We start from the raw sequence: 11,918 nt of genomic DNA, 5'->3' as shown, positions 1-11,918 counted from the left end.
CTTCAGCATTGACTGTTGGCATTTGTAGAGGCAGACAGTCACACCAGAGTTGATTTATCACCGTGCCTGGGGCTCCAAAGGATTTTCAGTAGAAACCAGATTCAGAGCCTCTAGGTACCACTGACTTTTTATCAAATAATTATTTGTTGGATTTTTATAAAATGAAAGTACTTATAAAGTCCTTATGTTATTTAAAAATGCTTAATGACAAGCCAATATATTGAGTTAAGAACCATTAAATAAATACATTCTCTTTTAGGAGGCTGGAAGGCTAGGCTAAGGATCAAACATACATCTGCTGCCATCCATCATGCCTTAATGCCAGTTAGCCATCACTTCTGGGCTGGAGTTAATCAAGCCGGGCTCTCCCACCAGGTGAGCTTGGTTACCACCTGTTACTTTGGCTGGGTGAGAGGACTGGCCATGGATTTTTATTTTGCTGAAATATTTGACTTTGGCAGACTGTTAAAAGAAGTAATATTTCAAAATAATGCAACAGAGGAATATTTATGAAACTATTTGCACGGTGTTACTGAGAAGCTAGTTCTCCTTTCCCATTATAAATCACTCTCCAACCGGGTCAGAAGAGCAGGTTTGCCAAATATTTAGATCCTGCAGGATCTGCTGCAAAGATCATTACATTAAAGGAATTAGAGTTGTCAGAAGTTATTGGTGGGGGAGAATGCTGGCAGCACAAACATCGCACATGGAAATGTGGGAAAGAATTAGAATAATTGAAACCCTTTTCTTGGAGGGCAATGCAGAGAACAAAGCAAGAGAGCAAGCAAAAGCACATTAAATCAGTGTGGCCAGCTCTGCCTCCCCCTCCTGATCCTCCCTAGCAGGAGGGCACCTACTTTGGGTGGCTGATCCCAGGTTGTTGTAGCTTGGCAATATCAATTGGTCAGGAAAGAATGTTTTCAAGTTTTCTGAACACTTCCCACTGGCTCTGTCCATTCGTAGTTACCATTCTGGAGTCGGGGCATGACAAGAATTGGAAATGACATACACCAAACTCCGCATATCCTGGAGCCAGCCTCGATCGCTCCGCCACTGTCATGTCAAGCTCCATCACTCCTGGCCACTCAGTGCCTGAGCGCATGACACCTGTCAGAAACTTTCAAGTGTCTGCTCGTTTCTTCATCAGGATTGCCTACTTAGCCTGGACAAGGAAGGGATGACATTTGGGATGAGGGAGGAATGGGCAGTGCCTTCTTCTTTCTGCCTCCTCCACCTGTCAGTTTGAGTTTTCTCTCAACATATCAAAGTTTAGATCCAATCGCCTTGTCATTTAGAAATGCATGCAGTGGTGACCAGGTTTGAAAACAATGTGGGAGAGAGAACTTGGGCACATCTCCTTTGAAAGTGATGCATTGTGAGGAAATTAAACAAAGAAAAGAAGCATTGCATTAGGCTATCTTTGCCCTTTGGAAATGTGCTGCTTTGGGATATGGGTGGATGCACTCAAGTCATCTATACACATGGATTCCTTTGCATTTTTTTCTCTTTTCATTAAAGTGGAATAATTGGGCATATGAGTTAACCAAAATTGTAGAGGTTTTCTTGGTGGGAGGTTTTTAGTTGACTATTGTTTTTCTTTTCCTTCTTTTTAGTAATACTTTCATTTTAATATAAGATACAGGGGCAAGAATATGGGTCTTAATTAAAGACAAAACTTCACAGTGTTGCAAGTTCTGTATGGATGCATGTCTATAATTCTTCTTCTCATTAACAGAATATGGACAAATATGTAGGCACAGAAGTACTCTCCTTGTCCGTCTAAATTTTTCCCCCACTGGCCTTAAGAGATAGCATAAGAGTTCTTTCACTGGCCTTCTACAAGTACAAAATGAGTGTTTTTTTTTTTTCCTTTAGGTCATCTGAGCTTTTATGACACTCCAAACAGGTTGCACAGAGGTAAGCTGTATCATTGAACTGCTTCATCTCCCACTAGTTTCCACTGCACTTAAATTCTGGCTTTTGCACCAAAATGTCACCCAAATCTGTGATTTTTTTTTTCTCAGTTGTTGTTGAAGTAGAGTTGACCCACAATGTTAGATTAGTTCCAACTGTGCAACATAGTGATTTGACAATTCTATATATTATGCAACGCTCACCACCATAAATGTAGTTAACAGCTGTCTTCATACAATGGTGACACTTTTATTTTATTTTCCCCCACAATAAATGGACTTTCTCAAGAATCTATGCCAATGCAGGGCATTCAACTAGAGCTGAGGGAGTTGACGTCTTGTGGGGCAGTATCTTGTCAGCCACACGAGAGTCCTAATCTTATAAAGCTTGTGCACACAGATGCAGTAGAATGTTTGTTGCCTTGTGGGGTCATGTGTGGTGTCATTCCACTTCTGCCCCCAACTCTCTTCTAAGCCTTGAGGTAATGACCACCATTTTGTATCTCTGTCTCTGGATATAGAATGGGAAGACAAAATGATGATTTGCTTCACTCATGAGATCCTTTAAAAGCTAAAAGAGAAAATGGTTATGGAATTACTTGAAAAGAGTAAGGGTCGTATTAGAATAAAAAATGGGGAAGGTTTAGATAATTAGTACAGATATATCTTCTAAATACTGTAGATGGTCTCCTATAATGTGGCTTATCCTCAACAACCACACATACAAGTAAATGGACCCAGGAACCATGTTTGTGTGGGGTGGTGCCAACTGACTTCTAGAAGGTGAAGAATTAGGGACACACAGCTTGGATAGGGAGATTATAAAGGATGTCCTATTGTTCTGGGTTAGAACCCGAGACTGCAAAATCTTCAAGATAACTTGTACAAGATCAGAGAACTATTTGTACCCAGAAAAGGGAAGATAAGATGACCTTAAGAGTAAAAAAGAAATCAGGAGAAAAAAGAATATAAACATATAACTCTAGCCCCACCCCCTCCCCAGGAATGGGATTAAGGGGCATGTCAACAGCAATGCTCATCTCTGAGCAGCAGTTTGCTCCTCTCAGCTAACACCCAGGGCAGCACGACTCGGAGTCAGGGACTTCAGGGAGAGAAATGCAAACCCATAAGGCTGATTTTCTCTCCATATCCAGGTGTCTGATGTCAAGTAACACCAGCCCTTATAGAGTGTGAGATTCCAAGGGAAGGCAATGTTGTGCTGGGAAGGATGTGAGCGGTTTCCAAGCTGATAGTTGGATGATTAGCCCCTCAGATGAGAACTCACAAGGCCAAGGAGAAACAGGCATGGCTATAGGGCCATCTGTGGACAGGTAGGTCACCATGGAAGAGGTACTGTACCCACAGAAGCCAGTTCAGCCTGTAGCTGACAGGGGTAATGGAACTCATCACCTATTTGTGAATGCAAGAACTTGTTCAGAAAATTATTCTCTCCTTTGTTTAGTATGCCCTCTAGGCTCAGGAAATGGACTAGATCACCCTTTAGAAGTAGCACCTCTACTCACCCCAGAGGAGGAGTGAATCTGAAGTGGGAAATTGGACTCTGGCCATCTTGTGTCAAGATCTGCCCCTCTGGGCTCTCTTTGTGTGCTGGCCATTTGCTTGGCTGATTTTATATTTTGTTCCACTTGCCATGATGCAGGTAAGCTCATGACAGCAGAGCACCTGTACTGTGCAACTGGCAAACAGGAGTACAATCTTGGCTGGCACCATACCACACACTTGAATTTAATTTATCAACAATTACAAACAATATTCTTGTCCCTATCTGACTCCTATGTCTACATTTTATTGTTTTTTGACACCTGGAGAGAAGGGTTACTCAAAATATTAATAAGATTGTGAGTAAAACAAATGTTTAGAACATTGACATCATAAATAAACTGTGGAAAGTGATTAAAAGTGAAGCATAGGTAAACTCTCAGAGTCAATACATGCCTTATATACTATGCAATAACTCTTGAATAATTCTTCCCTTGATCCTTGTAGGGACTGTACTATATTAGGAATGACCTATATTAGAGGTAGGTGTTTATGACAACATCAACAAATAAAATGTAGTAAATATAATTATGAAGTTGTGAACTTGGTTCTAAAAAGCAAACCACAAATATACAATAAGAGCATGTAGCTGCATGAGAGAGAGATATGTAACATTTGTAAACAAAATGAGGGTTTGCTAATAATCTCTAGGACTGTAAATTCCAATGAGAACCTTAAACATAGAGCTTAGAGTCCCATTCTATTATGCCTGGGGGAAACCACTCTGGAAATCTGAGGCCAGGTTGGATCAGACACATTGAGTAGGACATAGGAAGCTGGGGCAGACCCACAAGTGACAAAGCAGAATGGTGAAAGGAAGGGACAGTGGGATCTGAAGAATGGTACTCTATCTCCTTGACAAAAGAGGCTCGAGAAGAGGCACAAAGACCATCTTCAAATATCCAAGTGGCTATCATGTGGAAGCTAGTGGTGTGGCTGCAAGAGACCCAAGTGGTAACTATAAAGAAGAGTTTTCTAACAACCAGATCTAATTGAGTGCACCGCCCCCCCCCCAGCCCCGAGTGAGTTCTTAGTTATCAGAGTATAGACAGAATTCATGTGTTAGATAAGAGTCAAATGGGATGAGGTATCCTATACATATCCAGGTGCGATATGCTGTGATTCTAGAAATTGCTCATATAACACTTACCCACCAGCATAGTCTTGAATTATTATAACTATCTAATTCTGAATGTGGATTCTCTTCTCCTTTTTCCTTACTAGTTCACTCATAGGGGCTAACCTAGTGTCTTGCACTTGAGCATTTGACAAAGGTCTACCAAATAAATGAATGATAGGCACTCATATTTTTGATGATGGTGATGATATGCTCAATAAAATTTGACTAGTAGATTAATAAAGAAGAATGTTAAGTATTAGCAAATTTTTTTCTCATACTGTTTATTAACACAAGCAATTCTTCTTGATTTGGTAATATTTCTCTTTAACATTCTTTACGAATGAGTTGAATACAATATGCTGAACAGCCTTGAGGCATCTCCCAGTTTGAAAAAGAGCAATATAGTTTACATTTTACAAAGGATGCTCACATCCATTATTTCTTTATAATGCTCAATATAACTCATATAGCTCAATGAGGTTGACATTTTCCAAATGAGGAAACAGGGCCCAGAGATAGAAAGGGACTTGCTCAAGGACACAAAGCCAGTAAGTGCAAAAACTGAACCAAGGACAAGGTCCATTAATTCTAAGATGCATGCTCTTTCCACTATATGTCAAATGCCTCTGACAAAGACCCTATGTAAAAAGAGGAAAGAGAGAGAGAGAGAGAGAGAAAGGAAAAAGAAAATAAAAGGCTACATGCTTCTATTTGGTTAAATTGGTCAGACTACCTACTCCTCATTTTCCCCCATGTGTCCCCCTTCCTAGCATCCTGCATTAAGTAAAGCCAGTTGTTCACAGAAAATATGGTTCTGGTTTGCCTGGATGCTGAGTTGATGATGATGCTATGTGAATATGACCACGACATAACTTGTCTTTATAAATATCCATTCCTTGCAGGCTTGTGAAACTATTCACTTGAAGTCTGAGTCCATTTGGCAGGGAGAGAGGACAGGGCAGCTTTAAGTTGGCACAGTTACCCTAGGCTAGTCCATCGCAAGCCACCTCACTTAAAGGAGGACTGGAAGCTGGTGCTGTGGTTTAATACCAGGACTGCTGGCAGCTCCCACCTTGTGACCTGGAATTGCAAGGTGATCGTGAAGAGAAGCTTTGAAATATCATCTGACATGCTCTGAGGGTATGCTTGCTGCTGCTTAAGTGCTTTGGAAGAAGGGGCATCTATTAAATGTGTTCAGTATTCTCCTTTCCCCTTCAATCACATCTTCTCTCACTGTTTTCTTTTTCTCTCTCCTTGAGGAAATAGTCCAAAAGTAACATGTTCTTGTAATAATGAACTGAAGTTTACTCATGTTAATTCATTTAATAACCTTGAACACTTCTAATGTGCCTGATGCTAGGCTAAGTTCTGAAAACATAGAGCTCAAAAATACTGTTTATATGATCAATGAATCAGTTTGGTAGGAACAACAGCCATTAGACAAAAAATTATTACTAATATTATTGAGATATTTGCAAGATGCTATAACTGGTATTCCTGGAGAAGTTTATCAGAATCAGTGGAATATAAATAATAATCATACGTATAAGAAAACTTTCCCAAGCTGAATAGGAGTGTGCCTATAGAGGACTCACCACATATCAGGTAAATTCAAGAAAAGAGGGCAACATTTAAATATCCTGAAGAAATTTTATTTTTAGTAATTGTCATAGTCTGAATAAAGATCCCTAGCAGAAGCAAATAGTGATCATTTCTGGAAGGAAGCTTTCCTGCACAAAGGCACTTATTACTGTTTTAATGATTTTGCTTGTATAACTATAGTTCACTATAGAACAAAGTAATGCCAGTCTTAAAATGCTTTATATTTTCTCTGGAGTTTTTAGTTGCCTTTATTTTATTCTCAGAGGTTTTATTTTCACCTTCTTTAGGCCTTTTGTACAGATACCCTCCTGGTGTTTTCCTTGATAACTCTCTTGAGTTTAATCCAAACAGTTCTTTGTAGCTCCTGTCACAATACTTCCACTGCAGATCACTTGCCAAAATATGGTCACATGGCCAACTGAATGCTGAAATAAGATTCAATTCTTTATTAATTGACATATATCCTCAAATTGCTCTCTGTGTCAGCTTAGATTAGATGTAGCTCATATAAGAGAATGGTCAAAACTAAAAAAAACTCAGGATAAAGTTTTCTCTATTAAAAAAGGATTTTGGAGGCAAGCAATGAAGAGCCATTAGGGTGAACTCATATTGTCATCTGGGACATAGTGTCTCATCTTTCTTTTCCATTATCCTCGACCTGTGGCTTTCATCCTCAAGAAAGCCAAAAAGCAAAAATGAATGTTAGAGCTCCAGCTACTGTATTTACAAATTGGAAGAACAAGATGCGGTCATTCTCTCTCTTATACAAATATCCCCATGAAGCCCCCTTCACAACACATCCACTACAAAGCATTGGCAGAATGTGGTCACACAGCCATTCATAGCTACAAAGGAGGAAGAGAAAAGAGAAGGTATTTCTGTTTGTTTTTTTTTTAAATTAACGTATAATGTATTATTTGTTTCAGGGATACAGGTCTATGATTCATCAGTCTTACACAATTCACAGCACTCATTATAGCACATACCTTCCCCAACGTCCATCACCCAGCCACCCCATCTCTCCCACCCCCCCTCAACTCCAGCAACCCTCAGTTTAATTCCTGAGATTAAGAACCTCTTATGTTTTTTCTCCCTCTATGGTTTCATCTTGTTTGATTTTTTCCTCTATTCTTCTATGATCCTTGATCTTGTTTCTCGAATTCCTCAGATCAGTGAGAACATCTGATAATTATCTGTCTCTGATTGACTTATTTCACTTTGCATAATACCCTCTAGTTCTACCCACGCTGTTGTAAATGGCAAGATTTTGGGTTTTTTGATGGCTGCATAGTATTCCATTGTATGCATATACCACATCTTCTTTATCCATTCATCTCTTGATGGACACCTAGGTTGTTTCCATAGTTTGGCTATTGTGGACATTGCTGCTATAAACATTTGGGTGCAGGTGCCCCCTTCCATCACTACATTTGTATCTCTAGGGTAAATACCCAGTAGTGTGATTGTTGGGTCATAGGGTAGCTCTATTTTCAACTTTTTGAGAAACCTCCATACTGTTTTCCAGAGTGGCTGCATCAGCTTATGTTTCCACCAACAGTGTAGGAGGGTTCCCCTTTCTCTGCATCCTCGCCAACACCTGTCATTTCTTGACTGGTTAATTTTAGCCATTCTGACTGGTGTGAGGTGATATCTCACTGTGGTTTTGATCTGTATCTCCCTGATGCTGAGTGATGTTGAGCACTTTTTCATATGTCTCTTGGCCATGTGGATGTCTTCTTTGCAGAAATATCTGTTCATGTCTTCTGCCCATTTCTTAATTGGATTATTTGTTCTTTGGTCGTGAGTTTGATAAGTTCTTTATAGATTTTGGATACTGCCCCTTTATCTGATAGGTCATTTGCAAATACCTTCTCCCATTCTGTTGGTTGTCTTTTGGTTTTGGTGACTGCTTCTTTTGCTGTTCAAAACCTTTTGATCTTGATGAAGTCCCAATAGTTCATTTTTGCCCTTGCTTCCCTGGCCTTTGATGATGTTTCTAAGAAGAAGCTGCTGCAGCTAAAGTCAAAGAGGTTGCTGCCTGTGTTTTCTTCAAGGATTCCTATCCTTGAAGATGGATTCCTGTCTCACATTGAGGTCTTTCATCCATTTTGTGTCTATTTTTATGTGTGGTGTAAGGAAATGGTCCAGTTTCATTCTTTACATGTGGTTGTCCAATTTTCCCAACACCATTTGTTAAAGAGACTTTTTCCATTGGACATTCTTCCCTGCTTTGTCGAAGATTAGTTGACCATAGAGTTGAGGGTCCATTTTTGGGATCTCTATTCTGTCCTGTTGATTTATGTGTCTGTTTTTGTGCCAGTACCATACTGTCTTGATGATGACAGCTTTGTTAATAGAGCTTGAAGTCTGGAATTGTGATGCTGACAACTTTGGTTTTCTTTTTCAACATTCCCCTGGCTATTCAGGGTCTTTTCTGGTTCCATATAAATTTTAGGATTATTTGTCCCGTTTCTTTGAAAAAAGTTGATGGTATTTTCATAGGGATTGCTTTAAATGTATAGATTGCTCCTGGTAACATAGACATTTTCACAATATTTATTCTTCCAATCTATGAGCATGGAAAGTTTTTCAATTTCTTTGTGTCTTTCTCAATTTCTTTCATGAGTACTTTATAGTCTTCTGAGTACAGGTTCTTTGCCTCTTTGGTTACTTTTATTCCTAGGTATCTTATGACTTTGGGTGCAATTGTAAATGGGATCGACTCCTTAATTTCTCTTTGTTCTGTCTTGCTGTTGGTGTATAGAAATGCAACTGATTTCTGTACATTGATTTTATGCCCTGACACTTTCCTGAATTCCTTCATGAGTTCTAGCAGTTTTGGAGTGGAGTCTTATGGGTTTTCCACATAAAGTATCATATCATCTGCAAAGACGGAAAGGTTGACTTCTTCTTTGCTGTTTCAGATGCCTTTTATTTCTTTTTGTTGTCTGATTGCTGAGGCTAGGACTTCTAGTACTATGTTGAATAGCAGTGGTGATAGTGGACAGCCCTTCCATTTTCCTGATTTTAGGGGAAAAGCTTTGTTTTTCCCCATTGGGAATGAAATTTACCGTGGGTTTTTCATAGATGGCTCTTATGATATTGAGGCATGTACACTCTATCCCTACAATGTGAAGAGTTTTGATCAAGAAAGGATGCTGTACTTTGTCAAATGCTTTTTCAGCATCTATTGAGAGTATCATATGTTTACTGTTCTTTCCTTTATTAATGTATTGTACCATATTGATTGATTTACGGATGTTGAACCAACCTTGCAGCCCAGGAATAAATCCCCCTTGTCATGGTGGACTGTTGGATCCTACTGGCTAGAATTTTGGTGAGAATTTTCACATCTGTGCTCATCAGGGATATTAATCTGTAAATCTCCTTTTTGATGGGGCCTTTGGTTTTGGGATCAAGGTGATGCTGGCCTCAAACGAGTTTGGAAGTTTTCCTTCCATTTCTATTTTTTGGACCAGTTTCAGGAGAATAGGTATTCTTCTTTAAATGTTTGGTAGAATTCGTCTGGGAAGGCGTCTGGCCCTGGGCTCTTGTTTGTTGGGAGATTTTTGATGACTGCTTCAATCTCCTTACAAGTTATATGGGTCTGTTCAGGTTTTCTGTTTCTTCCTGGTTCAGTTTTGGTAGTTTATATGTCTCTAGGAATGCATCCATTTCTTCCCAATTGTCAGATTTAGTGGCGTATATTTGCTTATAATTTGTTCTTATAGTTGTTTGTATTCCTTTGATGTTTGTTGTGATCTCTCCTCTTTCATTCATGATTTTATTAATTTGGGTCCTTTCTCTTTTCTTTTTGATAAGTCTGGCCATGGGTTTATCAATCTTATTAATTCTTTCAAAGAACAAGCTCCTAGTTTTGTTGATTTGTTCTACTGTTCTTTTGGTTTCTATTTTACTGATTTCTATTCTGATATTTATTGTCTTCTCCCGCTGGGTTTAGGCTTTCTTTGATGCTCTTTCTCTAGCTCAGGTATGTGTAGGGTTAGGTTGTGTACTTGCTACCTTTCTAGTTTCTTGAGAAAGGCTTGTGTTGGTATACACTTTCCTCTCAGGACCGCCTTTGCTGTGTCCCAAAGATTTTGAACAATTGTGTTTTCATTTGTTTCCATGAATTTTTAAAATTCTTCTTTAATTTCCTGGTTAACCCATTCATTCATTCATTCTGTAGGATGATCTTTAGCCTCCATGTGTTTGAGTTCTTTCCAACTTTCCTCTTATGGTTGAGTTCTAGTTTCAAAGCACTGTGGTCTGAAAATATACAGGTAAGGATCCCAGTCTTTTGGTACTGGTTGAGACCTGATTCATGACCTAGGATGTGACCTATTCTGGAGAATGTTTTATGTGAACTAGAGAAGAATGTGTATTCTGTCGCTTTGGGATGAAATATTCTGAATAGATCTGTGACATCCATCTGGTCCACTGTGTTATTTAAAGCCTTTATTTCCGTATTGATCTTTTGCTTAGATGATCTGTCCCTGTCAGTGAGGGGGTTGTTAAAGTCCCCTACTATTATTGTATTATTGTTGATGTGTTTCTTTGATTTTGTTATTAATTGGTTTATATAGTTGGCTGTTCCCATGTTAGGGACATAGATATTTAAAATTGTTAGATCTTGTTAGACCCTTTAAGTATGCTATAGTGTCTTTTGTCTCTTATTATAGTCTTTGGCTTAAAATCTAATTTATCTCATATAAGGATTGCCACACCAGTTTTATTCAGATGTCCATTAGCATGGTAAATTGTTTTCCACCCCTTCGCTTTAAATTAGAGGTGTCTTGCCATCTAAAATGAGTTTCTTGCAGACAGTATATTGATGGTCTTGGTTTTTTGCTTTGTTTTGTTTTGCTTTGTTTTAAATCCATTCTGATACCCTGTGTCTTTTGACTGGGGCATTTAACCCATTTACATTCAGGTTAACTATTGAGTGATATGAGTTTAGTGCCACTGTATTTTCTGTAAAGTGACTATTACTGTATATTGTCCCTGTTCCTTTCTGGTCTGTTACTTTTAAGCTCTCTCTCAGCTTAAAGGACCCCTTTCAATATTTTCTATGGGGCTGGTTTGGTCTTTGCAAATTCTTTTAGTTTTTGTTTGTCCTGGAAGCTTTTATCTCTCCTTCTATTTTCAGTGACATCCTAGCTAGACATAGTATTCTTGGCTGTGTGTTTTTCTTATTTAGTGCTCTGAATATATCATGCTAGTCCTTTCTGACCTGCCAGGTCTCTGTGGATAGATCTGCTGTCAATCTAATATTTCTACTGTTGTAGTTACAGACCACTTGTCCTGAGATGCTTTCAGGATTTTCTCTTTGCCTCTGAGACTTATAAGTTTCACTATTAGATGATGGGGTGTTGACCTATTTTTACTGATTTTTGAGGGGAGTTCTCTGTGCCTCCTGAATTTTGATACCTATTTCCTTCCCCAGATTAGGGAAGTTCTCTGCTATAATTTGCTCCAATATACTTTCTGCTCCTCTCTCTCTTTTTCCTTCTTCTGGGATACCAATTATTTTAATATTGTTTCATCCTACAGTATCACTTATCTCTTGAATTATCCCCTCGTGGTCCAGTAGTAGTTTATCTCTGTTTTTCCCAGCTTCTATATTATTAATTCTCTCTTCTGCCTCATTTATCCTAGCAGTAAGAGCCTCCATTTTTTTTATTGCACCTCATTAATTGCTTTTTTGATTTCAGTTTGGTTAG

This window comes from Lutra lutra, chromosome 14 (assembly GCF_902655055.1).
Source record: "Lutra lutra chromosome 14, mLutLut1.2, whole genome shotgun sequence".
NCBI classification, from domain to species: Eukaryota; Metazoa; Chordata; class Mammalia; order Carnivora; family Mustelidae; genus Lutra; species Lutra lutra.
The sequence above is the reverse complement of the archived record's forward strand: the minus strand, read 5'-3'. Positions refer to the sequence as shown.